Here is an 11,754-nt window from a genome sequence, read left to right as displayed (position 1 = left end):
GTGAAAAGACAAGTGAAAAGGGCAGGGCTGCTACACAACCCTGACTTAAAATAGAGCAGCAGTGCTTTGCTTTTTCCACAACATGTATGGTTCAACAGATGCCACGTTTCTTTATTTTTTTCCATAGATGAAAAACCATCAAGAACTGTTTTCCAGAATATGTGCGAAGAAAAGGAGCTGAAGACATAGGGTCTATGTGCTAGGAATTTGCTCTAGTGACATCTGCTAGCCTGTAGTCTGGAGGCATTGTCAGTATTTTTCACAATTTAGCTGTTTTGTCTCCCCAAGATTCTTTTTTTATTTGGTAAAAAGCATATAACATAAAATTTACCATCTTAACCATTTTTAAGTATACAGTTCAGTAGTGTTAAGTATATTCACATTTTTGTGAAATAGCTCTCCAGATGCTTTATTTTTTTTAGTCAAAAGAAATAATATATGTGTGTTCATTTTGAGATAATTTGTTGGTATGTAAATTTAAGATTCGTTTATTTTTCTGTATTTATGTTACACTTCAAAAAATAGTTTTTCTTGTTTTAGGTGATAATATTGAATAAAACACCAGCGACTGTCTCAGTTAATTTATTGGTGAATAATCCAGGTGGCTGTGGAAATGAGAGATGATGTTAAGTTTCTTAAATGTAAAGCAAGAACAATATTTTTTTAAAAAGTGCTCTATACAATTGAGAAGAGGGAAAAGATTAGTTCAATACTAAGACAACTTAACTAGCATAAAAGAGAATAAAGAGGTCATCTGGTCCGGAGAAGATGGCATAGACTCATTCTCCCTGCTCCTCCCCACTAGGTATAACTATAAATCCTGGAAATAAACCCCATTTGTCCCTATGATTCTTGAGATTCCCCTCCTCACTGAGAGGCACTGAGTGGCCAGGGAGTCTCCTGCAAGCAGGATCCCTCCAGAACAAGTGACCCAGCCTGGAAGCTTCTTTGTGTCCATGGGCCTGAGAATCCCCTCTGCCACTCAGGCTGGCTAGGCTGCCCTGGGAGGAGGGATCCTGCCACAATAAGTGGCTGAGTGCAGAAAGTGTTCTCCTTCTTCCTGGAGACTCCCTTTCCCCACCTAGAGGAACCACACAACTTAGCCTGGGGAAGCACCTTCTGCCTCCACAGGTAGAACCAGCAGAGACTAGTGGGAGCTCCACAGGCACCAGATAATACAAGCAGATCAAAGACTCTGAAAATTAAACCACAGCCCACAAAAACAAGGCAGGACCTACATGCTAAACCTAAACAAGGAGACGGCCTGCTAAAATAGAGAATTTACATAGGACTAGAATTTCTTAACACAATAGCCAAAATATCCAGGCTACATTAGAAAAAAATCATCGGTCATACCAAGGACCAGGAAAATAACTTGAATTAGAAAAGACAATAGGATGACGCTAACACTGAGATGAATCATATGTCAGAACTATCTGACAAAGATTTTAAAGAAGCCATTATAAAAATGCTTAAATGAGCTATTATGAACATGCTAGAAACAAATGAAAAATAGAAAATCTCAGCAAAGAGGCAGAAGTTATAAAAATGAACCAAATGCAAACTGAAAATATATTAATAGAAAAAAAACTCCAGGCAATTATGCTGAATGAAAAAAAAGCCAATCTTCAAAAAGTTATATATTTTATGATTTTATTCATTTAAAATTTTTGAGAAACAGTGTCAAGATGGTGGCATAAGCAGACTCTGAACTCACCTCCTCCCAAAGACACAACAAATCTACAACTCTTGGAACAATTACCCCTGAGATAAAACTGAAAACTGGCTAAAAAGATTCTCTACAACAAGGAACAGTGCTGATTGAGGTGGAAGAGGCAGAAATTCCCTTCTGGAGAGAAAAAGGTCACCTTCATGAGCCATGGTGCTTCATGGCCATCTGGGAGAAATCCTAAGGTATGAAGCCTTCCCTGGAGAAGTGGGGGATGTGACTGGGGGACCATTACTACTATAAGCAGCTTTTGGACTCAGCACAACCAAGAGGAGTGTCATAATATCTGGCTTTGTTAGCTACTAACAACAAAGGGGGATACACCCAGAAGAGCTATTGGACATAAGGGAATATAAGCCAGCTCTTAAAGGGCCCAACAAAATTTTTCCCATTTTGGAAAGCAACCTAAAATCACCAGAAAGAAAGGTGCACAGTCCTTTGGTGAGAAGAGACTCACCTGATAGGCTCTGGATCTATCAGTGAGACCTCTCCAGGGACTGAGACATTGGCAGCAGCCATTATTGTGACCTAGTACAGGCATGCTGACAGAGAAGCTGGCAGACACCACTGGAGTTCTTCCCTGGCCTGTTAGCCCGGAGTCTGCCCCACCCACTAGAACACCAATTTAATCCAGCTTAGCCAGGGCAGGCAGCCCACCCTAGGGACTGGCCCCACCCAACAGCAAGCCCTTGGGCAAATTGTGGGCCCACATAGGCAGGATTCCTAGAATGTCAGCAGCCAGGTGAGTGGGTCCACCTCTGTGGGGCAAAGTGTGTGTGAGGGGCGAGCCTGCATTGGTAGAATGTGTGGGGACTCTGCAGTAGGGCGACTGGGTCTACCTCAGTGGGTTGAGGCATGCACATGGGGCAAGATTGTGTTGACGAGGTGTGTGGCCCTGTGGGAGGTGGGGCTTTTCAACTGTAGCAGACTTGTACTTTCCAAACAGCCACATAGGGAACTGGACTAACCTTCCAAAGCCTGAAACAATTGTGTTCTCCCATGACTGAAGCCAGCCCAACTCAGCTGTAATTCTGAGAGAGTTGACAACAGCCTTGCAGGCTGGAGGCCTACAGCAATTGTAAGCCCCTGAGACTAGCAACCATCCACACGGGGGGCCTACTCACTTAACAGAAAAACTGAAAGAAAAATGTGCTATAAGACCTTGCAGGCTTGGGCTCCCCATACCTGATAAAGTGACTGAAGGGTCCATAGCAGTGACACAAAACTGAACATTACAACCAGCCATCCAGGGGGACAGCCTAGCCTCCCTGGGCATGTGCAGCAAGAGCAACCCTGCCACAACAGAAAGACACATGTAGCCTCCATGGTAGACACTACTGGAACATTTGGAACTGGTGATGAGAGGGAAGCACACTGCTGGGCCTCATAGGGCATCTCTTACATGAGGTCACTTCTCCAAGATTGGGAAATGTAGCTCACCCACCTAATATATAGATATAAGCACAGAGAAAGAGGCAAAATGAGGAGACAAAAGAATAAGTTCCAAGTAACGAAACAGGACAAAGTTCCAGCAAAGGAACTAAAGGAAATAGAAATAAACAATCTACCTGACAAAGAGTTCAAATGAAAAGTCATAAGGATGCACACTGAGCTTGGGAGAAGAATGGCTGAACACAGTGAGAACTTCAACAAAGAGTTGGAAATATAAAAAAGAAGCAATCAGAAATTAAGAATACAATACTGGAAATAAAAAATCCACTAGAGGGATTCAATAGCAGAGTAGATGATACAGAAGAACAGATCAGTGAGCTGGATGAAAGACTAGAGGAAATTACCCAAGTGGAACAGATAAAAGAAAAACAAATTAAAAAAAATGAGGACAGTCTAAGGGACCTCTGGGACAACATCAAGTGCACTAACATCTGTATAATAGGTGTCCCAGAAGGAGAAGAGACAGATAAAGCGGCAGAGAATCTATTTGAAGAAATAATAGCTGAAAACTTTCTTAACCTAAGGAAGGAAACAGACATCCATGTAAAGGAAGCACAGAGAGCACCAAACAAGATAAACCCAAAGAAGCCCACACAAAGAAACATTATAATCAAAATGTCCAAAATTAAAGATAAAGAGAGAGTCCTAAAAGCCACAAGAGAAAGGCAGCAAGTTACATACAAAGGAAACCCCTTAAGGTTATCAGCTCACTTCTCAGCCAAAGCCTTGCAGGCTAGAAGAGAGTGGCATGATATATTTAAAGTGCTGAAAGGAAAAAACCTACAGCCAGAAATACTCTACCTGGCAAGGTTATCATTCAGAATGGAAGGAGGCATAAAGAGTTTCCCAGACAAGCAAAACGTAGAGGAGTTTATCACCAAGAAACCAGCCTTACAAGAAATGCTAAAGGGACTTGTTTAAGTGGAAGAGAGAAGACCACAAATAGGAATAAGAAAATTATCAGAAAAAAACAATAAAATCACTGGTCAAGGCAAATATACAGTAAAGGTAGCAGACCAACCACCTATGAAGCTAATATGAAGGTCAAAAGACAAAAGTACTAAAATTATCTATTTTCATGATAGGGTAACAGATACAAACATACAAAAAAGAGGTTAGATATGATATCAAAAGCATAAAATATGGGAGGAGGGGAGTAAAAGAGTATAGCTTTTAGCAAGAGGTCAAACTAAAGAGACCATCAACTTAACATAGATTGCAATAATGTGGATTATTATATATGAACCTCATAGTAATCACAAACCAGAAACCTATAATAAATACACAAAAAAGTAAGAGAAAGGAATCAAAACATAATACTAAAGAAAGCCATCAAACCACAAGGGAAGAGAACAAGAGAAGAAGAAAAGAAGAGAGAAGAACTATTAAAACACCCCCCAAAAATGTAACAAAATGGCAATAAGTACATATCAATTGCTACTTTAAATATCAATAGACTAAACACTTGAATCAAAAGGCATAGGTTGGCCAATTGGATTAAAAAAACAAGACCCATATATGTTGCTGCATAAAGAGACACACTTCAGACTTAAGAACACTCACAAACTGAAAGCAAAGGGATGGAAAAAGATATTCCATGAAACTGACAATGAAAGGAAAGCTGGATTAACAATACTTATATCAAACAAAATAGACAAATTTTTATTTTAAAACAAACAATTTTTATTTTAAAATAAAAGCTATAATAAGAGACAAAGAAGGGCACTACATAATGATAAAGGGAACAATCCAACAAGAGGATATAACACTTGTAAATATCTATGCACCCAACATAGGAGCAGCTAAATATATAAAGCAATTGTTAACAGACATAAAAGGAGAAATAGAGAGCAACAAAATAATAGCAGGGGACTTTAACACTCCACTTACAGCAATGGATAGATCATCCAAACAGAAGATCAATGAGGAAACATTGGCTTTAAATGACACATTAGACCAGATGAACTTAGTAGAGATATATATATATAGAACATTCCATTCCAAAACCACAGAATACACATTCTTTTCAAAAGCACATGGAACATTCTCCAGGATTGATCACATATTAGGCCACAAAACAAACCTCAATAAATTTAACAAGATTTAAATAATACCACACACCTTTTCTGACCGCAATGGTATGAAACTAGAAATCAACTATAGGAAGAAAACTGGAAAAGATAAAAATATGTGGAGATTAAAAAAATGTTACTGAACAACGATTGGGTCAATGAATAAATCAAAGGAGAAATAAAAAAATACCTGGAGACAAATGAAAATGAACATATGACATGCCAAAATTTATGGGATACAGCAAAAGCAGTTCTAAGAGGGAAGTTTATAGCAATAGAGGCCTACCTCAACAAACAAGAAAAATCTCGAATAAACGATCTAACAGTGCACCTAAATGAACTGGAAAAAGAGGAACAAACAAAACCTCAAATCAGTAGAAGGAAGGAAATAATAAAAATTAGAGCAGAAACAAATGAAATAGAGATTAAAATAACAATAGAAAAAATCAATGAAATGAACAGCTGGTTCTTCGAAAAGATAAACAAAATTGACGAACCTTTAGCTAGACTCACCAGGAAAAAAAGAGAGAAGGCTCAAATAAATAAAATCAGAAATGAAAGAGGACAAATTATAATGGACCTCTCAGAAATACAAAAGATTGCAAGAGAATACTATGAAAAGCTGTATGCCAACAAATTGAATAATCTAGAAGAAATGGATAAATTCTTGAATTATGCAATCTTCCAAAACTGAATCAACAAGAATTAGAGAATTTGAATAGACCAATCACCAGTAAGGAGATTGAAATAGTAATGAAAAATCTCCCCAAAAAGAAAAGTCCATGACCAGACGGCTTCCTGGGTGAATTCTACCAACCATTAAAAAGAGTTAATACCTCTCCTTGTCAAGGTCTTCCAAAATATTGAAGAGGAGAGGGAGCCTCCTAACTCATTCTATGAAGCCAACATTACCCTGATACCAAAATCAGACAAGGAAAACGCAAAAAGATTACAGGTCAATATCACTGATGAACATTGATGAAAAAATCCTCAACAAAATATTAACAAATCGAATACAACAATACATTAAAAAGATCATACACCGTGATCAAGCAGGATTTATTCCAGGGATGCAGGGATGGTTCAATATCTGCAAATCAATCAACATGATACACCACATTAACAAAATGAAGTATAAAAATCACACAATCATCTCAATAGATTCAGAGAAAGCATTTGAAAAGATACAACACCTATTTATGATAAAAACTCTGAATAAAATGTGTATAGAAGGAAAGTACCTCAATATAATAAATGCTATATATGAGAAACCCACAGCTAATATCATTATCAATGGAGAAAAACTGAAAACTATCCCTCTAAGAATAGGAACCAGGTGAAGATGCGTACTTTCACCACTCTTATTTGACATAGTATTGGAAGTCCTAGCCAGAGCAATCAGGCCAGAGAAAGAAATAAATGGGATCCAAATTGGGGAGGAAGAAGTGAAACTGGCACCATTTGCAGATGACATGATTTTATATACAGAAAACCCTAAGGAATCCACCAAAAGACTTCTAGAAATAATAAATGAATATGGTAAAGTTGCAGGATACAAAATCAACATACCAAAACCAGTTGTGTTTCTACACACTAACAACGAAGTAGCAGAAAGAGAAGTTAAGAATACAATCCCATTTATAATTGCAACAAAAAGAATAAACTACCTAGGAATAAACTTAACCAAAGAGGTAAAAGATCTGTACACTGAAAACTATAAACATTGTCAAAAGAAATCAAAGAAGACACAAAGAAATGGAAAGATATTCTATGCTCTTGCATTGGAAGAATTAACATAGTTAAAATCTGCATACTTTCTAATTCAAGCTACAGATTCAATGCAATCCCTATTAACACTCCAACAACATTTTTCACAGAAATAGAACAAAGACTCCTAAAATTTCTATGGAACAACAAAAGGCCTTGAATAGCTAAAGGAACTCTGAGAAAAAAGAACAAGCTTGAGGTATCACACTCCCTGATTTCAAAATATACTACCAAGCTTTAGTAACCAAAACAGCATGGTGCTGGCACAAAAAAAGACACATAGATCAATGGAACAGAATAAATAGCCTAGAAATTAACCCACACATCTATGGACAGCTAATTTTTGACAAGGGAGACAAGAGCATAAAATGGAGAAAGGAAAGTCTCTTCAATAAATGATGTTTGGCAAACTGGACAGCCACATGCAAAAGAATGAAAGTAGACCATGATCTTGCACCATACCCAAAAATTAACTCAACATGGATTAAAGACTTGAATGTAAGACCTGAAACCATGAAACTTTTTGAAGAAAACATAGGCAGTACACTCTTCAACGTTGGTCTTAGCAGCATATTTTCAAGTAGCATGTCTGACTGGGCAAGGGAAACAATAGAAAAAATAAACAAATGGGTCTACAACAAACTAAAAAGCTTCTGCACAGCAAAGGAAATAATCAGCAAAACGAAAAGACAACCTAACAATTGGGAGAAGATAAGGGGTTAATATTAATCTGATAAGGGGTTAATATTAAAAATATATATAAAGAACTCATACACCTCAACAAAGAAAAAACTAACAACCTAATTAAAAAATGGGCAAAATATCTGAACAGACATTTCTCCAAAGAAGATATACAGATGGTCAACAAGCACATGAAAAGATGTTCAACATCACTAATTATCAGGGAAATGCAAATCAAAACTACAATGAGATATCACCTCACTCCCGTCAGAATGGCTATAATTAACAAGACAGGTAATAACAAGTGTTGGAGAGGATGTGGAGAGAAGGGAACTCTCATACACTGCCAGTGGGAGTGCAAACTGGTGCAGCCACTCTGGAAAATAGTGTGGAGATTCCTCAAAGTTGAGAATAGAACTACAATATGATCCAGCTGTTCCACTGCTGGGTATTTATCCAAAGAACATGAAAGGACGAATGCATAAAGATATATGCACCCCTATGTGCATTGCAGCATTACTCACAATAGCCAAGACTTGGAAGCAACCTAGGCACCCATCAAGGGATGCATAGATAAAGAAGATGTGTTATATATACACAATGGACTACTGCTCAGCCATAGGAAATGATGAAATCTGGCCATTTGTGACAACATGGATGGACCTTGAGGGTATTATGCTAAGTGAAATAAGTCAGAGGGAGAAAGTCAAATACCATATGATCTCACTCATAAATAGAAGATAAAAACAACCACGAACAATCACACAGAAGCAGAGATTGGATTTTTGGTTACCAGAGGGGAAGGGGGGAGGAAGAAGGGCGAAAGGGGTGATTAGGCACATGTGTGTGGTGATGGATTGTAACTAGTCTTGGGTGGTGAACATGATGTGTAATCTACACTGAAATCGAAATATAATGTCGTACAGCTGAAATTTATATAATGTTATAAAATAATGCTACCACAATAAAAATATTAAAATAAATAAAAAATAAAATTTTTGAAATGACAAAATCATAGAAATTGAGAACAGTTTAGTGGTTGTCAGAACTTATCGTTTTGGTTTGGATTGTAGGAGGGAAGTGGGTGTGATTATAAAAGGACAAAGCAAGAGATTGTTAGGATGATGGAACTGTTCTGATTCTTGACTATGGTGGTGGGTACACAAATCCACACAGGTGATAAATTCTATAAAATTAACATACACATAAATAGTGCAAGTAATACTGGAGAAATCTGAGTGAAATCAGTGGATTGCATCAATGTCAATATCGTGATTGTGATGTTATACTATAGTTACCATTGGGAGAAACTGAATGAGGGGTCCACAGGATGTCTCTGGATTATTTCTTAAATCTCTGTATGAATCTGTAATTATCTCAAATTAAAAGTTTAATTAAAAATAAGATAACTTGTTTTAAATGTTTAATTAAAATAGATTCTCTGATTTATGAAATAGAATTTTATTGTAACTATGATTTTGCTTCGTTTTATGTTACTGCTAGTGTTGAGATAAACTTTGAATACAGGAACTTTGTTAATATAATTTTGAAAGTTGCAATTTTGAGGTATAGAACCTGAAGATTTGTTGCAGAAGTTAGCGTAGCTTCAGAGTTAGTATTATATTTAGCAGTAAAACAATATTGTTTTTTAGCTCCATATAGTTGTCCTGCCCATTATTAGAAATGAACTGCAATGTATATCCATTTTTAAAAGTGAAATAGAATTCTGCGTGGATTAAATTAGAAGAACAAATAAATCCTATATTAGCTCCCACTCAGCAGTGCTGGCCAGAGTCCAATATCAATTGTTTTATGGGATCCTTTCACCTCCCTTCGATTATTTCAGAATCTTGGGATCTAGGCAGTCTAGGGAAAGAACAGGAGGGCCCTAGTTATGAAACTCTGCAATAAAGATCTCATTGCTCTTCCTCCAGGCCAGTGTGATCCATTTAAAGGTGAGCTCTACCATTCCCTGCACTCTTTCAACACCAAGGTCTGCTATACAGCCTTTCACTGAGGCTCTTAGGCCTAATATCCAAATCTTCACACAGCTACCACCATCCCAGGCCCTGTCACTACTTAGGTGCTCTTTGTGAAGAGAGGTAGAACCAGAAATCTAGCGGTTCTAATTCATTTCTTACCCTGAAGGAAGCTGTAGAACTTATAACTCCTTCTCTGTGTTGGCAACTCATGCCATCTCCATGATGAGTTTAGTTGAAACTTCAGTGTGCACTGGGATCATCAGAGCTTCTTACATAATGCTGCAACCTGGGGACCTGCTTCAAACCTCCTGGTTCCTTGTTTTGTTTGTTAATCCATGAAAAGATAAAAGAGCAAGGTATTTGGACATTAACTTAGTTGTGTATCACCCTGCCATATACACAGAAATTTTATTTGAATAAAGGGAAGGGATTCAATGCCAGAGAAGTCTTAAAAAACATCAGTCCTGATGACTCTAAATATTCCTTTTGACTTTACTCTTTCTAGAGGATACTAGGCTGTTTAGCTTATAGTCTAAGCTGAGCAACCAGGGTCCCCAGGACCCTGAAACATAAAGATAAGCTTAAAATGTTGTTGGAAGAAGTGCTGCACAATTGGAGAGGAGTAAATTCAGAGGTAATCTTTAAAATATTTAACAAGTGGCTTAGCTTTGGCACTAATCAATCAGAAGAGACATTAGGGGGCCGGCCCTGTGGCCGAGTGGTTAAGTCTGCATGCTCCGGTTTGGCAGCCCAGGGTTTCACTGGTTTGGAACCTGGGCGCAGACATGGCACTACTCATCAAGCCATGCTGAGGCAGCGTCCCACATAGCACAACCAGAAGGACCTACACCTAAAATATACAACTATGTACTGGGGGGCTTTGGGGAGAAGAAAAAGAAAAAGAAGAGACATTAAATTCTAGAGCAGGGCTCTACAAGCCCCTGTTGGGCCAGATCATGGAGAGGCCTGGCAGAGTCTTAGGGGAAGGCCTAGAATAGTGGTGGAGACAGTTGGAGAGCTTGAATATTAAATAGCTGTTTACTGGCTGGTATGAAAATACTTCAACACTTTTACAATCAGTATGGCTGAAATACTGCATACTACCTTCATATAAGCCCTGGATATATTTATCCTTTTCTTCCTCTCTGCTGGAGCTACTTGCTAAATATACTCTTTGCCATTATGAACAGTCCTAAGAGAATTTCTGAAAAATCGTCTCCTATCCTGAGGTTAGGGTAGAGTTCACCTTTTGTTTGGGTCAATTCAGCCCAGACAGGCACTTTGCTAGGTGCTGAGGTCACTGAGTATCTGTCCTTAAGGAGATTGTACTCAGAGGGGGAGACTGACATATAAACAAACAATGACCATAAAGTTTTATAAGTGCTATGATAGAGGGAGGGATTCCTAGACTATCCTGGGGTTGAGGGTCAAGCTTTAGAGTAAGCTTCCGGAAGCAGATTGTTTGAACTGAGTTCTGAAGCAGAAATAGAAATGATTCAGATGAGAAGAATTAAGGAGTAGGAGGCTGGGGAGAAGACATTCCAGGCAGAGAAAAAAGCATGGTGTGAACAGGGAATTCTGAGTATAGGTCTGTATTGATAGAACTTGAGATAAAGGACAGGAAGGTTGTTGGCGCCTGGGTCATGGAGTCCTTGAATGGAATGCTAAGGAGCTTGGAATTTATCCTGTAGTTGATGGGGTGCCATTGAAGAGTTTTAAGTAGGATATTAACATAACAATATTTGCATTTAAGAAAAATCAGTCATGTTAGTAGGGCCACTACATTGTACCATGTTAGTGATATTATGTGGAGTTATGCAAGGTGGCAGCCGTGCTTGGCAGCATTATGAAGGATGGGTTTAAAAGGGATAAGCCTGGAAGAAACACAACCTTTTAAAGAGGACTATTGCAATATTCCAGACAAAGGATAATTAGGATCTGAACTAGGGCAGCAGTAATGGAGAGGAAAAGATAATTCTAGGGAAAGGTAGAAAATTAAGGTAGCAGGACTTGGCAGGATTGGATGTAGAGAGTGAGTGAGAGGGAGAAATAAAGGATGGCTCTCAGGTTT

Source organism: Equus quagga, chromosome 10, assembly GCF_021613505.1.
Source record: "Equus quagga isolate Etosha38 chromosome 10, UCLA_HA_Equagga_1.0, whole genome shotgun sequence".
Lineage (NCBI taxonomy): Eukaryota > Metazoa > Chordata > Mammalia > Perissodactyla > Equidae > Equus > Equus quagga.
Note: the sequence above shows the minus strand (reverse complement) of the source record.